We start from the raw sequence: 11,060 nt of genomic DNA, 5'->3' as shown, positions 1-11,060 counted from the left end.
TAGCCACACATTGTATTTTCTTTATCTCCTACAGACAGTCCACCTAAGAAAGGCCACAATACACCCTTATTATGGGGACTATTTTCCCGACCTCTCCTATCATTTTAAAAGAATCGGTTCATTCAAGTACCGACCACAGGTTTCATTCGTTAATACATCTCAAAAACGAATTTATAATGTTTTTAAAAAGGGAGACTGGAAGTCATTTTGCCATTCTCACAAATCAATAACAAATGCAGCAATTTCTAAGTACGGGCTTGTGTGTGTGTAAGTGCATGTGTGTGGGAGGCTGCTGGGGTGTGTGAATGTGTGACATAATCTCCTTAACTCGTCCTAATCCTCGTCATTCACTGATAGCCTTTACACAAATATAACCAACATCATGGTTGCCCGGGTTGCCTTCTTTCACTTTTTTGTATTAGTGACTCTCTTCTCCTCCAACAGTCAATGAAATGACGCTAACAAAGGGGGCAGTGGATTGTGTATCTGTGTTTTGGGAGCTCTGCATCAATATGCGGATACTTGACGTACTATAGGACAGACTTTAACAACGGGAAAGAAGTGAGTGTCCTACGGGACTTGGGAGGAAACAGTGGAGATTGAGCATGCATGTTCTCAATGACTTGGTGTCCTGTAATTTATGAACAGCGAGCACATGCCTGTGAAAGGCTTAAGTCTGTTTTAATAAGATACATTTAGATGCAGTGCGAAGTTTGTTACTTGTTAAGGATGTGAAAACGATAACAATAATAATAACAGGTCAATATAACAGCTATTTGTAGACTATCAAAGCCACATTTCAGGTTGTTGCTGCTGCAATTACTGGATGCCATAGGTTAACATTTTCTTATGCACTGCTGTCACTTGTGCAGGCCCCTAACAGGCCGGGCGTAAACCAATTGGCTTCGGGGAGAAGTCACTAAGCTCCAGAGGGTCATCAATGGGGAGCCGACCAAAGAGCCATGCAGCCATGCGTCCTTTAAAAACAGGACCGGGGAGATCGCAGTCAGTGATCTTAGAGGCCACTGCTTTCCAGACTTCCAGTGTCAGCAGTGAAGAATCATTCCGCCAGGTGTTTGACGAGAGATACTGTCACTGAAGTGGGGCGCACGATGGGCTCAAGGTAGATCAAACCGTCAAACAAAAACATCATCAACACCAAAAAAACATTATAAATCATAGTAATATTCGAGACAGTTAAATATGATTCTGCTTTCCAAAAAAAAAAAAAAAAAAAAAAAAAGAGTAAAATATGCAGCCTGGTTTCAGCACCACGGACAGTTCTACAACAGGAGTCACTAAACAGATGGGGGTTACCTGTCCACGTGCCTTAAAAAATATAGCTTTAACTTTGCGAGTAAACAAACATTATATTATAATTGTGTTTTTTTTTGTAATGACCATTTTTAATGTTTTACAGCCTGTATGGGTGTTATACAACAAAACACAACTGGTGGTGATCTTAACTCGCTTTTCTAATCCAGTGATTGGTCTGATCCTGACAATCAGACAGACAACTAAATTAAGGCAATCGGGAGTCAGTATTGTGGCTGCTCTCCCATGAGGCCTGCTAAGCCCTAACTTTATGCAAAACAACTCCTCTCAGTCACCCTTTACTGACGGAGGCAACGCCTTAGAGGCTTTATTGATGGTTAAGAAATCATTTTCTAATGGCTTATAAATTAGTTAAAAGCAGTTGATAAGAGCAGCTTTGGGGATGACAAGTTCTCTGGCACGTGTTTATTCATGGGCCACTGGACTATTTATCTTAAGATTTCTCTGGACCAAAATTCACTTTCCCCCCACATATTACAATTATGAATAGCTAAGGCTTAAATCCTTATTAAAACGTGTAAAACTCAATGTTTATTAATAGCTTGGCAGCCTTTTTAACCCTACTTGTTACCAAACGGAATGGATCAGAGAGGACTTTTTTACAACCTGGCAACCTGAAAGTATAGTTTTATTTATAGTTTTTTTTTTGCAACTAAATTATTACACATTATTACACATTATTATCCTCTTTCAGGGATGAATTATCATAAAATAAAATTCAGAAAAACACCCAAAAACTCAACATATGCAGTCTTTCTTTTGAAAGCCAAACAAATCAGACAATTGGATAAGATAGAACAACTGAGTCACGGAGGGAAAAACTAAACATCAGTCATTCATGTTAGGCAGTCTGTTTCATTTTTACAACTTTCTTCAGTCAGATAAAGACAAGTGGACAATTTGTTTTTGTGCTTATTGAATAAAGTCGCTCCTTATTTTATTTGAGATAATCCGACATATTAAAAAGCCCATTTAAAGACAACCTTAGCTGTATTAATGTTGCTCATAAATGGAACTGTACCACCCAGGAGGATGTTCATGTGTTCTAAACTGTAGTTTGACATAGTCATAAGATACAATGTGTTTGTAAGTCAACGAGTGGGCTTTCCTCATACTGGAAGCTCCAACACTTACTGACTATCCTGGTACCATACAGAACTTAAATTCTCCAAAATCACTTACAACCACGTTCAAATACCTCAGGACTACTGCTGAAGTGACTCTACTTCTAACCTCATACAGCGCCATTATTTCCTCCATTGGTGTGTAATCTACACCCAAACACATCTCTGTATGCACCTGCAAAGCCTTGAACATATACACACATGCCGAGGCCTCACCAAGTTAAAGTTCCCCTTCCAAAAAAAATTGCACAGACCCAGGACCCAAACCCAGAAACCCACAAGTTGGTGCGGTGCAGTTGGACGCTCTGACAAATCTATTTGGGGCAAATTGTCAGTGAGAAACTTCCGCTCGAACTGTCGTGGACAAAACTGGCTGTTGGGGAGAGCAAATCCTGCTGCATGAGGGTGGGGGACAATGGGGGGCGAATGTGTTGATGTGCGGCCGGTGGCTGGGGAGGGACAATGGACGGATTAGTCAGTCCCCTGGCTGACTGATTTGAGATGGCTCCTCTCAGCCTCTCACCGTGGGGAGTCCCATTGTCCCGCTTCTGATTCCCACTTCTCACAAACTCCAAACAAAAGTCAATCTCTTTCTCAAGGGGGGGAAAAATATCGACCCGTGTTTCAGCTGGGGAAAGTGACTCAAAAACTTATTTGCCAGAGATGGCTGACTCTCTAACTCCCCGTCTACTCTTTGTCTTTTTTTCTCCCCTTTGCCTTCATCCTCTTCATTTGCAGTCTTTATTGCCCGTTGGTGGTGGATAGTGGGATGTTGAATGATCCTGGGTTTTCAGACTTGAGTGGGGCTGGGGCACCTGTTGGAGGCTTAGACCCGGCTTTGCGGCTAGGGTCATTAATATTAAAATATACAGAGATGCCATCACGGGCTGGTCTAAAATCGGTCTGATGTCGCCCCTGGGTTCCCTCTCTGGATGGACCCTTGCTTTCAGTCAGTTGTGAAGAGCCTTCTTTTCTTTTTTCTGTCTTCTCCTTTTCTTTTTTCCCTCCCTGAAAAGACTCGTTAACAAATTATGACAGCTGAGTAGAGAAGCTTAGTCTGTTCACACCGCAAAGACAAACATGTGAGAGGCACGAAGCTTGCAATGTGATCAATGTATCTGTAGTTCATTTAATATTCTGCCTGTGGTGTGTGATAGTTCCAGGATTTGCTGGAGTAAAAAAACGACAAAAAAAAAAAAAAACCCAAAACAGGTTTCAGTCATGCAGGGGTGACTTTGACTAAATTATAGATGAATTAAATGTGTTGTTGTCAGTGCTGTACTGCTCTTTTTAGGAAGATGCCAAAAACAAGATTGTGATTCAAGGTAACATAAGGAACAAAATTACGTATAATAACATTGCACCAATCTTTTATATTATCTTAATGACCATGTCTGCTAACTATTTATTTTGGGATTTTAGAACTCTTTTTTTGATGAATGAAATATATAAATAAATCCAAAAGTGACTTAGTAGACTTGCTTAATGTATATTTTTGCCATTTGGTGCCTGTGACAACTGGGCAAGAGAAGAAAAGAAAAGAAGGGGTATGATATACAGCAAAGATTTTATTCGGAGTTGAACCAGAAAACTACAGTTATAATAGCGTTGACCACTGCGCTATTCCGGTGCTCCAACTTAACTTGGTTTTTAACTTGCTTCCTTGAGTTCTGGTCTGGGAACCTCATGTATATGAACTTTCTTAAACTTCCCCGTTCCTTCTATGTATTGCAATATCTCTTGGCTACTAACTGATAAGCTCGGTCGGTACCAGACAGAATAACTAGGGGTGGTAGGAGTTTATGGAAGCAATGAGGAGGTTTTGGCCTCAAGGAGTTTCTGGAAAACCATCTCATGACTTATGAAGGAAAAGCAGTGGCACTGCTGGCACAGACTGGGGATATCATTAGGCTATGGAAGGAACCCTTTGATGGACCAATGAACCCGACCAGCCTTTTCTGACAAGGAGGCAGGGTCTAAAAACTTAGGAGGAGCCTCACTCATATTCTCAGCTGAGGTACTAAAAACTACTCATTGGAAAGGCATCAGATGTGAATGAGATTCACCCTGAGATGCTGACAACTCTGGACATTGCTCAGCTGACATGCTTCTTCAATGTTGCATAGAAGACAGGGACAATGCTGACTGGCAGATCAAGGAGGCAGTTCCCATATTTAAAAAGGAAGGGCCAAGAGGTGTGCTTGAGTTATAGGGATATCACACTGGTCTGCCTCCCTAGTATAGTAAATGGCAGTGAGCTGGAAAGTAATGCTCCAACCACTTGTCAACCCTCAAATCCAGGATGCCAATTCCATCCTGACCATAGCATATTTGACAATTTCTTTACCTTCACAAAGCTATTAAAGGCAATTTACCCTCTGGCTATCTTGCAGAAATATGAAGTGCTGGGGCTGTTGGTATGGGCCATACAGCCTTTGTATTAACCAAAGTTTGAGTTGTGTCCCTGTTTTCTGCAAACAGTCCAACACATTCCCATTTGGAGTTAAATTCATTCAGGGTTGTTCCTTGTCGGATATACTTTTTCTGGGAATCTGCTTTTGCAGATGATGTCATTCTGTTGGTTTCATTAGACTGTGACCTTCAGCATTTACTGAGACTGTTTGCAGCTGAATGTAAAGCAGCTGTAATGAAAGTCAGTACAAATCTGAGGCCATGGTTGTCTGCTAGAAAACAGCGAACGTTGCTCTTGGTTTGGGAATGAGTCGCTGCCCCAAGCGAAGGAGATTAGGCTCTCGTTCATGACTAAGGGTAAGATTGAGTGATACTGACAAATGAAATGGTGCAATGTCAGGAGTAATGCAGGCAGTGTAGCAAACCACTGTGGTAAAAATGGAGAGGAACTATGTGACCAAAATCTCAACATTGGATCTTGGGTCCATCCTTTACTTCTAATCATTAGCTTTTATTTAGTGAGCGAAAAAAATACATCAGGAATACAAGCAGGTGAAATGAGCTTGTTTCGAAGGCTGGCCAGGCTCAGCTTCAAAGACAGGGTCCAGAGATTGGACATCTGTAGAGAGCTTGGAGTAGAGGATTTGCACCTTAGTCTCAAAAGGAGCCAGTTGATGTGGTTTGGGCATCTCATCAGGATGCCACCTGAGCACCTTCCAATTCAGGTTTTCTGGGTATGTCCAACTAGGCCAACCCAGAGCATGCTGGAGAAATTAAAGATCTTATCTGATCAACGGAAACATCAGGATCGTCCAGGAGGAGCTGGGGAATGTGGCTGAGGAGAGACTCTGATATATTTCTCTTTTAGAAGTTTAATTACTGTACACTAGGTGTGTTATACTTGAGGGAAAAGACAGTGTGCAATATACTGTATGCAATGAATCCTTTAACTTTCCATGTTTCACTTGTGAAAGTTCCAAACTGGAATAAGACTGGCTCCCTAATTAGTTGTGATGGAACAAAATCATGCTTGAGTACAGACGATATTTTCGATTAAAGTTGCTTCCCATCAGCTGCACTTAAGAGTTTATAAATGTATATGCAGCATCCATGCACACACTCATTTAAAATTAACTTTGTCTAAAAGACTGTTTACAAAGCAGCACCAGTCTGAAGAATGCTTGTGTCTGTCAGACAGATTAACCCGAGAATGGATGTCATCGCCTCCCACTACAGAGCTTCACCTGGAGTCACTCTTATTGTCAGTCTTCTGTTTGTCTGGCTCTGTCTAGATGTCAGACTTGGTGCTGCCCCACTTCTCCTGACGATATCTGGCTGGCTCCACAAGTCAGATTCAACAGTCACAGTCTGGGGTCACAGTTTCTACTATTCATTAACTCTGCACAGCATAGGGGCTGTCATCAGAAGCCTCACAATCACCTTGTGGGTCCTAATAGGCACCCAGACATCCAGACACACAGGGCACTGGTGAATCATTGATTAATCTGGGCATGTGACCTTGTCTGTATTCAGACTGGAGCAAAAAAATTGGTGTGTGTGTCAGGTGACACAATTTATGACTTGTTCTGGTTTGGAACTATACCAACCAAAATTTACACAATAAATAAATAAAGAAAATAAATAAATAAAACCATTTAGCAGGAAAAAATAATACGTTTTAACAGTTACAGGGAGTTTAAAGGGGCAGTCCACTAATTTTACTTATTAATTTCAATTTGTTTATGACCAGGAATACTTCTTCTCCTGTGTAGACAGTTTTATACCATAATCTGTGTCTCTGGACATGGGATTTAAAGGAACCAAGAACTTAGGAGGCAGACTGTATTGAATTTATTTATTTATTTCCAATTTTATTATACAAAATGTATGATCCAGTGATGTGAAACCTATTAGGAATATTAGGAACTTCAGTAAATATCAACTCTGTTTTTATTTGGACCTTTTTTAAAACGTGTGTATCTTTAATCACCTAATGAAACTTGCAAACTAAAAAATAGGGGTGTATGTGTGTATATATATTCAAACTACTGAAGTGGGATTACAGTTTTTCTTTATGGTGTTAGCTAAATTTTCAAATGACAATGAGTTTTTTAAAATAATACTGACATTCTCCATTACATTTAGTTTTTTCTGCGCTAAAAATGTTTTCATTTGTCTACAACTTGTATTTGTTTCAGCAGATCATCGTTTATGAAAAAGTAAAAAAGAAGTGTGAGTTATTTCACATTACATGCACATTAGTTTATGCAGTTGTCAAAAATGTCAAGTACTCAACTTTTGTGTATTCGACCTGCATTGATACACTCATATCAAAAAGTACTCGGATCCCTTCATTTCACATATGCTTTTATTTGGCCTTTGGATAAAGTCACAGCCATAAAGCTTCAGTGGTGGTAACATTACGATGTGTGCTGGAATTTCAAAACAACTACATGATTCTTGAAATTGGGCCACACAACATCTACTATTGTGTATTTGTCAGTTTTCTCTGTTTGTATGTTATATGGTGTTCTTACTATCATACAGTACACCTCATTCTTGAATCAAATTAATAATTGCTGTGTGAATGGAAGAATAACTTGTATGATCAGGGACAAATAGAGCAAATGACACTTACAGATTAGTGCCGCATGTGGAAACATCACAGTAATAGCAGGCAGAGGATGGAGACGGCAGGGAGAATATCAAAGGTGAGAAGGAAGAGGAGATCATTTCGTGGAGTAACATCAACCTCACTCATTACAGCTGTAAAAAATGTGATGAATGAATGACAGATGAAAGCTTACATACACATGGATTTTATACTTTCAGACGTCTTCACATTACAGTGTTTACTATCATCTTTGAAAGACGATGAATTCACTGAGTGGTTACAGGTGCATTAAGGTAGCCAGATGTTCCTGCACAAATCCCTATGTTTGTATTAAGTTTGCAGTCGCTACAGCCACGATGCTTATAATTTAAAAAATTACAATACACAGCATGTGGGCAATATCTGTCTCAAATGATGCTGTTATATAAAGGCCTTTAATACGCATTTCTGTGGGAATGTTATCTTTAAAAGATAAAGATGGGGGGTGATGAAAGCAGCTGGGAGACATGGCATCCTTTAGAAACACCCCAACAATGATGAGGGCAAAGAAGCACTTTTTAAAAAAAATATTCTCAATCATCAACCCCACCACCTAGCAGCTCTATGCTTTCCCATCCTCAAATTCCCTCAAAGTTTCAGATGCTCACAATTCCACAATGCCCAGATGCTGTCCTTTGGCCCTTTACCCCCCTCAACCCAGAGCTATCATTCATAACCTTTCTGTGGAGCTGAGAGTGAAAGAGGTGGGATAAGGGAGAAAAAGGGGGAGCGGAGAGCAACATGGCAGCTTATTTAGAAGACTTCCTTTATTGGAACATGTGCAAGCAGTTCACTCACAAAGGACTTAAATAGGATATTTTCTGTTCCCTATAGTTGCTTTCCCCTTTTAAGTGCCGAGGCAAAAAAAAGTAAGTTTACAACTCCCTCCTCAATGGGGGCTCTTCACTCTCAGGTTGCGGGGACCTGAGTGACCTAGGAAAGTTAATTAGGAGGCGAACAAAGAGCGAGCTGGAGCAGAATGCCTCGCCTCTCCTCCAGCCAAAGATGTCATCCATTAATTAGGAAAATCTTTAAGGTGGCCTTATTGAATTTACAGAAAGCCCTGTGGTTGGCGGGCAACAGTTTTTTGATCAAGCCCTGACTCAAACAATGCCTTTCTGGGGGTTAAAAAAGAAGAAGAAGGGAGGAGATTGGTTGTAGAAGAAGAGAGGGAGAGAGGGAAAGGGGCGAGAAAAAGAAACGTATGGGTTTGTGGTGCAGTACAGTTTAAGGGGGGGTGGAGGGGTGGCTGCCGATTGTGACAGCTCAGATTCACATGGGTATGGGGGGCATAGTTTGGGGATGATGTCATGCAAAGGCAACCAGGGGGCTTGGGAAGTGAGAAGGAGGGGGTACTGAGCTTGAGCCACAGGGGCCACTCAAAGTTAACATCGCTGCCTGCATCTGGGCCAAATCCTTTTCTTCTGGCCCAGGAGAGGTTTTCCTGAACGCCAAGCTCTCCACCACTCCTCCCACTCTCTCGTTCACAAATCAGCGCTTGCTTTAAAGCTAACCCCTTGCTAACTGACTAGCTAACTGCCTTTTCTTCTCGGTCTAACTGGCTATTCAAGCCTGGCCCACTATGAATAATATAGCAGAATAGCATGGAGATGTAAGACTGCTCATGTGCTTGTACAAACATCCAATTCAGTGTTAGCTTTTCTTCATTTGCATCACCCACATGCCTTATATGAATTAGAATTAACATGTAAAACATTTGGGACAGACTTCAAATTAACACTTCATTTCAGACTATGTTTTGCTTAATTTCTCAAAAACAAAATAACAAAGAATTGTCTTCAGTTGAATTTATTATTTAAAATTGACTTTTACTTCAAACTTCCTGGTATCCTCCCCAGAAATTAATTTCTGGTATTTATTCTTGGATTCTTGATTTATTCACATTCTGTATGTTGACCATACATAACAAATCTTTGGTAGTAAATTTATTCAAGAAATACTATTTGTGAATCATTTTTCTAAATCCCATTGTAAATTCCCTACAGTAGCTCTATACCATTCTCTGATATTTGCTATTCTTTCGATATTTACTGTTAAAGGAATTCATTTGGGATTTTGTCCACTAGTTGTGCTGTAGATTGGTGTTTTGTTGCACTAGCTACTATATTTCCTATTTTTCACATCCTTTAATGATAGGACAATGCCACTGCCTACCCCGTTCCCTAACAGTTACATTACTGTGCAATTATAGTGCAAATATGATTATGTGTTTGTAAAGAACAAAAATGAATAATTCATTTGAATAGAAGAAGTGTTACATTTAGCAAGAGAAAGTGACTTGCAGGGAGAGATAAAAGTGGGTGTACAAAGCGCATGACAGACCTGAGTTCGACCCCCCTGTGTGGATAGGTTTAGGCAGATATACACATTAACTAAGTTTTTCTTTGTTAAACTAGACCACAAACTTTGTGTTGTGCCCAAACACAATTGCAAAACAAGTTTAATAAAGCTACAGTTAGACAAACTGAATGTTTTACTAAAAGACAGGAGATTTTGGCAGAAAAGAAATACACTTCTGGGAAAATGTTCATTGTCAATGTATCCTCATTATGATAACAAAAAATGTAATTACATTCAGTACAAACATGTATTTGTGTTTGCAGTTGTGTTTGTGATGAGACAGGGCTGCACATGCATATATTTTAAAACAAAAGTAAAAGATTTTAGTTTGTGATATGTTTTATCAAAAAAACAATGAAAAATAAGTAATCATTCAATATAATATTTAAAAATGAAAAGATTGCCTTAAATTTGCTAGAAGTCATAATGTGGTGTCCTTGCAAATGCAAAATAAGTTATTTAATAAAAAAAGTTTTGTAATAAACTTTTTTTTATCACACAGTGTACCATATGTTAATTCTAATCACATTACACACATTTATTCTCTAAATCACTGGAACAAGCAAAGAGCAAAAAAAACACACCAGTATAGACAAGATGCCTAAAGTCACATGCTATATGCTGGCATGCTGTCCTGTCCATGCGTCTCCTGGGACGTGAACCATTCACCTCACCCCCTCCTGGGGGACTAATTTGAGGGGAGGGACGATGTGTTTTGTTGCTTGTCAGAAACAATCACTCCCGGCTCATTACACTGACAGCATTTCATGCTTTCGCTGCTGAGCTTTGAGAGGAGATAGGTGACTCTGAGAGGACTGTGGAGAGAAATCACACATTTTCTCAACAGTGAGACCACAACTTGACAAACATCTGTGAACAACAACTTCTTTTAGTGAGCCCTGTGCAGCCCCCACCCCTCTCCTGTCCTCTGTCCTGGCCCACCCGTCCTCTCTCTGTTCTGTTTGGGCACTGGAGGCTGTCAGTCGGGGTTTATGTCCAGTTCACTGGAGCTGAAAGAAGTCAGTTTTGTGTCTTGTTATGGAACAAGACGTCTCTGGCTCTCTGGAGTGATGAGAAGTGGTCTGGGTTAGCAGGGTGAGCAGGGAGCGGGACCATCCCCTGCAGGCGACCAGCAGTGAGGAAGTCAATGCGGCTTTTATGTCGCTGCTGACGGC

The sequence above is a fragment of the Channa argus genome, chromosome 17, assembly GCF_033026475.1.
Source record: "Channa argus isolate prfri chromosome 17, Channa argus male v1.0, whole genome shotgun sequence".
NCBI lineage: Eukaryota > Metazoa > Chordata > Actinopteri > Anabantiformes > Channidae > Channa > Channa argus.
Note: the sequence above shows the minus strand (reverse complement) of the source record.